The following is a 10349-nucleotide window of genomic DNA, read 5'->3' on the forward strand; positions in this document are numbered from 1 at the left end:
TTACATTTGCCTTTCCTTCAAAAGTGAGTTGCTTAGTGGGTGAAATTTAAGGAGAAATAGGACATTTGAATAATTTCAAAGTATCTCTTATTATATGTAAATAAATTCTTATTAATTACAAAGGGAAAAATAGTAGATTTGTGGTGGGGAAATTGGGCAGACACAGCCTTAACCAAGATTAACCTCAGGATTAACCTCAGCCAACCAAGACATATCCACAGGTACCCCCTTATATGGTACAGTGATGATGGGCACTTCTGTGATATTCTTTCTAACAAGGCATAATCTCAGTCTAAGCATGAGAAAACATTAAACAAATCCAGACTGAGGAACAGTCTACAAAGTATCTGACCAGTACTCTTCAAAAGCCTAAAGTTAATGAAAGACAACAAAAGACTAAGGAACTGTCAAAGATTGGAGTAGACTAAGTATACATGACAAACCAAATGCAATCTTGAATTAGACCCTGGGACATAGAAAAAAAGGACATTAGTAGAAAAAACTTGTGTAATCTGAACAATGTCTCTTGTTTAATAGCATTGTACCAATGGTAATGTCTTAGTTTAGAGATCAATACTCTCTATCTCTTTGGTTGAGTAAGGTGTTAATGGAAACTGAATGAAGTGGACATGGAACTCTGTACTATTTTCAACTCTTCTCTAAGCCTAAAATTATCTTAAAATTAAAAGATTTTTTGAAAATTATGAAGTGAGTTATTTATTAATCATTGCGATAAACTCTGGTTTTATTTTCCATGCTAGGAAATAAAGTTAAAAGGTGAATGAATACAACAGATTAATCTTTATAAGTGAGAATAATTATGTAACATCATGGAGATGCAGGATAAAGTGAGGTCATTTATGAAAGACATTTATTAAATGGCATCCACTTTGCTTTGATCACTTTTAAAGTGTAGGTGGGTCGATAGGCATAGTCTGTCTCCCAAAATAGATAAGACCTCCTACCTTTTATTTTTCCGCTGTCTAGTTCATATTTTTATACATACTAGATGTTCATTGGAGGTTTGTTTTGATTGTTGAGGATGATAACCAAGTGCTCTCTGCTGGCTCAGATCTCAAGTACTCTTTTATCTGGGTGCTGAATATCTGCTCTATAGACTCTCAAGTTGCATATTCAACATAAGTTCTGAGCTACCAATTTTTCTATAAAACTTAGGAAAAAATACTTTTTCTTTTACTTCTAATTCACAATTTCTCTCAGCATTACCAGAACATATACTCAAAGAAGATCGTATAACACGTTTTCTTTAACTAGTGACAAGAAAAATGTTTTATTTCCACTACTCAATTGTGTTGAGTGTTCATGTCAATGAATTAAGGGTTGAAAGGGATGGGTGAAGGTTTATGCTTATAGCGATATCTTTGAGAGGCTGGAGAAAGATGCAAATTATACTGATGTTCATACAAAGGAACTCTTATTCTGTTACCATCTCCTCCTTCACGTGTATTTTTTCCTTGAAACCCCAACAGGTTTTCATCATTCTCATCAGAAGATTATGTTTTGTCCATGTCACTACAACAGAGATGGACAAAAACATGTGGTCCCTGACTTCAGGATCCTGTAGAACTGAGACTTTTAGGTGTCGCATTAGAAAATTCAGCCTCCTTTTCTGAGACTATAATCTTAAAATACATCCTTTATCAAACTGTCACTGATCTAAAATTTCACCATTAAAATTTTATCCCATGGTTGCTTCCTATTCAAATGCAACCAAAACTAAAAATTATATTATTACATATATATTAAAATTATATTATTATATTATTAAATCCCTGCTAACATGATATCTGGTTGAAAGTCAGTCTGAATATGAAGAGCTCAGAAAAGAGGGAACACCAAGAAAGAAATAGGAAATAGGGAGGGTATGTTAAATATGCTTTTAGAATTAATAAGACCCAAGGTTATATTCTGGCTTTTACATTTACTAATTGGTTAACTTTGGCTATATTGTTTCCCCTCTTTTAGCTCATTTCCTTCATTTGTTAAAGTGGAAATAGTTAGCTCACCTCCCTGGAAGTTATCAGATTTAAATGAGCTAAGAAATGTGAAAACACCTAGTATGGCACTTGAACAGGAATAGGTACTGAAGAGTCTCTGGTTTGTCTTTTTGTCCTCTTCACAATTTTGACTGTAGGACCAAATTTAATTCAGAGACCTCAACACTATCCACAGAGGTTTAAAGACAGTATGGGAGACATCCTTGAAGCCCATTTCTTTGCGTGTTTGTGCCTTGGAGACTGAGCTCTGGATGTGCAGCCTGCCATTGCTCTGCCTGTACAGAAGGCATGAAAACAGCTGCTCTCTCCTTTCCACCAAGGTGTGACCCTGGTTTCTTCCAATAGTACCCTAGGCTGGCTTGACCTGGGAGGCAGTCATGTTGGATGAAGGGGAGAAGTTACCAGCGATAGAAGTCGCTGTGCAACCCAACTGTGAGGGAGAGCCCTAGGTGAGTTATTAATGATGCCCTCAATTGGAGAGGCCAGGAAAGGTGAAACTCCAAGGCATTTCAGAGGCTGGACAGATTTATGAGGAGCAGAGCCCTATTTCCAGTGAATCTGAGGGAGATAATTGGCCTTTTACATGGACCTGATACAGGTCATCTGTAATAGCTGTGTCTACTTCTAACCACCTCTCCCCTGGCCTGGAAAGGTGTAACTCAAGCTTCTGTTTGTCTTGCCTCGGTGCAAACACTGTGAATACCCATCTCTATGTTGAGAACAATCTTTGAATAGCAGCACTTTTAGACAGCAGTTGAAGGAAGCTTTTCTTGGAAGCTACTTTTAGAATCCAACTGGGCTCTTTTTTAGTAAAGGAGAACTTAAAACATCAACAAAAGTAATGCTTATTTTTCCCTGAGGGTTTTCATTGAGGTCTACTTTATTCATCTATGTTTATACATTTACTTTAATTTTGTCTCATTAGTGTCTAAAACAGCACTAACCAGCATGAACTTCTGTCATCATCTGTATGTTCTATTCTTTGGGTATTTCTTTTAATGAGTATCACCTCTGAATAATCTGAAAAAATAACCATCAAGTTGAAGAAGCCATCAGAGAAAACAGGTAAACCCCACGTATCTGCCATTTGTCTTTTGTGATAGTCGTTCTCTATGCTCATGAATGAGGATATATCTGTGCTTCAGAGACTGTTGGCAATATACCCAATCAGTGTTATTACTTCATAGTCATATTATTTTGACTCAAACAGTGCCACACATTTTGATGACTGATCTTATTTACTGTGTACTAATACAAAATTACTTTTTCTTGAGGTTTTGGAGAATATAAAAGATGAATTTTTAGGAAGTGGTCTCCAAGCTCAAAGAGTTTATAATCTATGGGTGGACGTATGATACCTAGTGAGGAATTTATTTTCAAAAATCAGGTTTTGTCAATTTTGAGAGTATTCAAAAATATGAAATGTGGACTGCTGGTGAAAGTGTCAGTTGGAGAGAAGTTTGGTAGTAGTAAAAGTTTTAAAAAGTATACATTCTCTTTTATTCTGGAAATTCTACCTCTAGAAATTAAGATAACTTCTAGGAATTGAAATTCTACCTCCATTGAAATAAATAAATGTAAACAAAAATTCATGTACAAGATTATTCGTTACAGTGTTATTTACAAAAACAAACTATGGAAAACATTAGATAAATCTGGCAATAAATTGCTGTATATCTGCTGAACACTATGAAGCCATTAAAATGATAGTGACAATAATATTTAGTGACAAGGGGAAATGTTTAAAAAATATTAATTGAAAAAAATCAGGTTACAAAACATGCAGAGTATTTCCAAATTTGTAAAATGTATACATGCACATTAGATAGATTAAAAAAAACCTGGAGTATATACCCAAACTTTTATGATTATTTTTAAGTGGTGGGATTAACATTGATTCTGCATGTGTTTCTGTATTTTTCAAAGTTTTCAGTAAAAAGTCTGTATGTTTGTAGTTCAAAAAATAGTCACAAAAATTTTAAAAGTGTTTTGGCTTTTGAAGGTGATTAAAACAGAGAAATTGTAAAAGTGTTTTGGCCATGTTTGGGTTATTATGTAAAAAGCTCCATGTGATGATTACTTGGAACTATCTCTATGTCTTATTAGTTTCCAAACAGGTTATTCTACAAAAATATATTTCACATATTTGTTTAAATATAGGGAACATTTTCCCAAAGAAAACAGCAATCCAAATAATCTGTAAAGAAGCATCTGGGTGCTTACTCTCTAGAAATCTCTCTGCTACAAGCTCTGAAGAGTACAAAATGAATGAAAAACAGCTGGGCTGTCAGGGCTTGCAGAGCTTAGCTGACTTGTCCAAGGTCACCCATCTATGTAGAGGCAGACTCTAGAATTAACAAATGAGACATGTCCAGAGGCCAAGAATCCTTAAGTCCTATTGATGACTCTTGTTCTGTGTCATGTGCCTCCACTCACCATGTGGTCTTTGACCTTCTCTCTTCCCAGTGGGACCAGTCTGGAGACACATGAAGATGCACTGACCATCACCAGCCCAGATCTCTTTCCCGTGTATGTACTGTGCACTGATGCCCATCACTGCCTCCACCCTTGCCTCATCCTCCTTACCTTTTAGTTTTCATTATTATTAAGGTCAATCATATACAATATCTAAAGATTCCAATAGTTGACAAGATTTGCTATGAAACACAGCATTGCTCCAATCCTTCTCAACTTTTGCCCTTCCAGAATTAATCACTTTCATCTCTTTCACCTCATTACGTTGTCATTTAGCTTCATGACTCTAAGTAGCATTCTTGTTACTTCTTGATTTTTCAGTTTCTGGCATTGTTAGTTGACTTCCCATTATAAAGTTGAGACTTGCATCTCTCTTTCCCTCTCTCCCTCCTTCCCTCTCCACATATGCATAGTGTTCTCATTCCCTTTTCTTCTAGTAGATTTATACTGTAATTTTGGTTAAATTAATATTGCATATTAATACATTATTATGATGATGTAAATTCTATTTTTAGCTGAGACATGTAGTAAACCATGAGCACTATTCCTTTCCTGTACAACTTTGTGTTTTCCCTAGAGTTATAATTGTTTTCATTTGCTTCATTTTTAATCTGTTTAATCACTATTCAACCTCTCACTCTTCAACAATTGTCTAAATTTTCTCTCAAGATTCTTCCTGAAAACACTTCTATTGAGTTTTCATTTTTAGCTATTTTTCATTTGTAAAAGCTCTTCTTTGTAATCTTTTTCTTTAGTATCCTGTTCGTGTTTTTGGTTGCATGATTTCTCATCTCTCTGTAGATACTAATGCTGTTTTGTATTTATTTTCAGGTTTTCTTATTTTTGCACGGTCTCTGTTGTCTGCAAGTTGCTTTAAATTTATTTGTTTTGGTCTCTTGCCTTTCAAATTATATGCTGGCTTCCAATGTCTGATAACCCTTAATTGTCTTCTCATATTTTATAGTATTGTTGTCTTCTCCTATGTCTTAATACTTTATATATAATTATATATGCATATATATATATATATATTTTTAACTTTCTTTTTTTGGCTGCACTGCGCGGCATGTGGGATCTTAGTTCCCTGACCAGGGATCAAACCTGCGCCCCCTGCATTGGAAGCACAGAGTCTTAACCACTGGACCACCAGGGAAGTTCCTATATATGTGTATATATTATTGTCTTCTCACATTTGACATATATTGTCTTTTCATATTTTGTAGTATTTTTAATAGCTCACTGGCCCCTTTGAGTGCATTAGCAGGCCTTATAGATTGTGAATTTCATTTAGAGTGATCAGGTTGGGCTAGTTACTCAGTAAAGTTCTGATGTTGGCACCTTTGGAACTTCCTCTTGAGTTGGTATTATTTTCTAGAGACATTTAATCTCTTCCCTGGATGATGAAGGCCTGGCTACCAGCATATGGGGGGCTGAGTGGGAGAAAATGGCTAAATTTACATAATTCTTCAATTTTCAATATAGTCCTCACACCTTCAATTTTGTCTTTTTTCTTCCAGATCAGAGACCCTCTGTCTTACACGCTTCAGAAAATGAACCTCCAGTCCTCAGTAAATATAACTGAGGTCGATTCAGAAATCTTATAAAAGATCAGAATTTGTCCAACAGAATTTGTCCAAGCATGTCTGTCTATAGACTTGCCACATTTTGGGGAAAAGTGTGGTTTAGAATTCCTAAGACCAAATAATAGTGTAATAAAAATAACATAAAAATATGGAGCATCAAATATACACATCAATTGTAATGGCTTATATTCCAAACATATATGTGTGAGCAGCCAACTTCACATTAGATGGAAATGATGATGGGTATTGAAGCCTTGGCTTTCTCAATTCTTGACCCTGAACATCCCATCCTTTTACAAGAAGGTGGCCCAGTGCGACACGTCACTCAAGAGTAGAACACGTTGATGAAATAATATAAAATGGTCTGCATGTGCAATGTGCTCCTGCCCATGTCACTTTAGGTAACTGGGAATGCCTTTTCAGACTACATATCTGAGATGAAGGTGAACTTTAAGTGTAAAAGTAAACATTTGTTTTGGACACTAAAATAAAATTTAATGCATGGCATTTTTCTATAGTGGCCAAGTCCCTAAAGCATTCTGTTCAACAGAACCTACCTTTCCTAGGGTCCTATTTGTAAAGACATCAAAGAGTTGAGGAAAAAACATTTCTTTTCAACCAGAGTAATGGGACTTCTTTCCTGTTTTGAAAGATCTTAATTTTCATTTGAATTTGAATATTGTTTCCCTTCTGATGATATCTGACATTCAAACAGGTCTTGTTAATAAAATTTAGGCCACCTTCCATTTGACTAATTGGGCATGATTAGCTCCATCAATCAGGCTTTCTAACATTTTTCCCCATAAATTCAGCTTTGGAGCTTTGAAAAATATGAAACAATCAAATTATTGTTATTTGATAGATACAGTGTGTTATGCTGCAATTTGGTTTATAATGGGAGCTCATTACCATACTCATTACTGTGAATTATGGGAGTTTCCTGGCTGGCCTTCATTAACCATCTGGCTTTAAACATTGATTTGTGGTTACATATGTTATTTTTAGAAAAGAGCACCTGAATATCTACTGAAAACATTTGTTTCATCTTGTTCTACATATTTTTAAAGGCCATGAGTCTCGCTGTTGCAAAAATCTTGTACATTCTGGGGTGTCTTCATCTTTGACTTATATTCAGGTATTACTTATCCAAAGAACATGCTAGCCATGTCATCAAGTCTTAATCCTATAAGCTGCTTTTACTCAAGGAATTTCCTAGGAAGTGTGATAGGAAAATATAGTAGGTGGAAGACGAATCTAATCCTATAGATTTTCATTCCAATGTAGTAGAAAATTTTATATATTTGAAAGTATATAAGGACTTTGATGTTGGAGTATTTTAAACAAGAGGATACTAAAAACATTCATTCATTAATTTAGTCACCAAATATCTACTAAGCACTTTTTAGGGAATAGAGACTATTCAAGGTGCGGGAGATGCTGGGGATGGAACAGTGAACAGCAAGGCCCCTACCACATATAGCTGGACAACAAACAAAGGAAAGGACCCATAATCAAGATAAGAGTATGAAGGAGATAAACTGGACTTCATAACAGAGAGAAAGTTAGGGAAGAAAGGCTACTTTAGAAAAAGTAGAAAATGTCTCCCTGAGGATGATATGAGGATTACCATGTGAATAACCAGTAGAAGAAACTTCTTGGTAGAAGATGCAGTGAATTCAAAAGACATCAGTCCATAAAGAGCTGGATGTGTCATGAGATAGAAAAGAGGCCTCTAAGTCTAGAGCACAGGTAATGCAAACACACTGTGATAGGAGATGAGCTTAGAAGTGCTGGCAGGAACCAGATCCTACAGGGTCATGGTAAGGAGTCTGGATTTAATTTTCATTGTGACTTACATTTAAAAAACATTACGGCTATGGTGTAGAAAAATGACTCTAGGAAGGCAAGAGTTGAAAGATGGCGACCACTTAGAAGGCAACTGTAATAGCCAAAGTGACAGATAATGATGATCTAGACTAGGGCAATGACATAGAGATGGAAAGGAATAGAGAGGTGTGTAGTTTTGGAGATGGAACCAACATGACATATTGATGCACTGCATGTGAATAATCAGGAAGCAAGGATGACTTCTAGAATTTTGGATTGAACAAATGCATGGATAGAGGTACCATTTACTGAGATAGAGAATTCTGACAGAGGAGCAGAGTGGTGGTGCACCAGGAGTTCATTTGTTGACAAAATAAATTTAAGTTGTCTTTTAGACTTCAAGATGTTAAATAGCAAATAGGAAGTTGTATATGCATCTTGAGGGATATAAATGAGTCAAGATAGACCAAGATCACCCAGGGGAAGAATACAGACCAAGAGAAGAAGGCCCAGAACAAGTACTTCCTTCCAGGAAGGAAAACAGAAACCATAATAGTTAGAATGATAGGCAACTGGTTATGCAGAAGTCAGAAGGCTGAAAGAGCAAAAGGAGGATGCTGAGGTGCCCAGAGATGAATGACAGGAGGAAGAAGCTCCCACTCTCAGGCCTGGAGAACATAGAAAAGAGGCCGTTAACCAAAATCTATGAGCGAGGAGTATGGGCCCTACAGAGCTAGTGCTTGGGCCTCTGGGAGGACACTCCATGCAGCTGGTGCTTGAACCTCTGAGGAGGGGCATGGCCAAGTGGGTTCTCCCAGGTCTCAGGAGTAGCACAGTTGGTAAGAGATGGCAGTGTGCCTCCTACTAGGGCTGCCAAGGGTCTCAGCTTGGTTACTAGTAGGCAATTTGGTGAGACTGGAACTGTGAGTGTTGGAAAAAGGTGGAAGTTGCAGCCAACTGTGAGCTATTATTGAAGATTTTTGACGGGGAGTAGAAAAGAGAAAACAAGCTTCTCGACCCCTCCTTACTACGTCCAATAATCCTCTGGTGATTCCCGTTGGTAGGACCTAATAGAAAGCCAGATGGTAAGGGAGTCTTGGAGATGTAGTTTGAGCAATCTAAGTCCACCAGTATAGAAGATGGGCTTGGAGCTGAGAAATGTCTTCTAAATATTCCTTGATTTTCGATGTGAGGTAACAACTTTGCTTTCATAGCAGGTATGCAATTCTTCATACAAGAAATGAAGGCTATTAAGGAGGCGTTATACTGATGGCCCTACAAGGGTGAAGTAACATCTCCTTGCCTATTGAGTAGACCTAGGTCAGGCATAGCGTCTCATCTAGTTTGCCTCTCATGCTCAAACCAGAACATGACTTTCCTTCCCGTTCCTTCCTTAGAAAAACCAGCCAAACATTCTCTTGGGTACTTTATAGAAACATTTTTTGCATATATGGGTATTTCCTTTATTCACTCATTCATTCAACATTGAGCTGTTTTTGGTGCAGCTCTAAGTTTTAAAGGCATAAGGATGAATACGACAACATTCCTGTCCTTATGAACCTTAAATCTTAACAAGTTGTACTGTGTGCAAAAGGGAAGGGTTAGTAATTAACATATAACACAATTTTTTAAATGAGATGTTTTCAAGCAGTGCTAAGTCCTATGAAGAAAATCAAACATGGTGACTCAATACAAGTGACAGGGTGAGGCACTCTAGCAATTATGGACTCCACTTCACCAACATATTAGTAATATCACACAGTTTCAATCAAAATAGGCTAATTCTTTCAATAAGATATAGCTACTAGCAGCTAGAAGGTTGGTCTAAGGAGGAGGAATTTGCACTAAGACTTGAAAGATGAGCAGAAAAGACAGTTATGTGAAAATTGGCAAAACATTCCAGACAGAAGGGATAAGCAAGTACAAAGGCACTAGGCTGAAATGAGCTGGGCAAACCTGGAAGAGAGAAAGGCCAGTATGGCTGGAGGACAGTGAATGGGGGAAGGTGGCAAAATATCTGCACTCTTTCGTATCTACTTTATCTCACTTAACAAAAAATCTTGGAAATCAGCCCTTATCAGAACTTCCCTCTTCTTAATAACTGCATGTATTCTATTGTACAGGCATTTAGTTTATTTAAGCATTTTGCTATCATCAGATCTTTAGATTGTCTGCATTCTTCTGTTCTTACAAACAGTGTTCAAGGCGGTAGCAAATACAGATGTCCCCAACTTACAATGTTTCAATTTTACCATGGCACGAAAGCAATATGTATGCATTCAGTAGAAACTGTACTTTGAATTTTGATCTTTTCCTGGGCTGGTGATATGCAGTATAGTACTCTCTCATGATGCTGGGCAGTGTCATTGAGCCGTGGCTCCCAGTGAGCCATGAGATCATAAGGGTAAACAATTGATACACTCACAACCATTCTGTAGCCATACAA

Source organism: Eubalaena glacialis, chromosome 4 (genome assembly GCF_028564815.1).
Source record: "Eubalaena glacialis isolate mEubGla1 chromosome 4, mEubGla1.1.hap2.+ XY, whole genome shotgun sequence".
In the NCBI taxonomy this organism is placed as follows: domain Eukaryota; kingdom Metazoa; phylum Chordata; class Mammalia; order Artiodactyla; family Balaenidae; genus Eubalaena; species Eubalaena glacialis.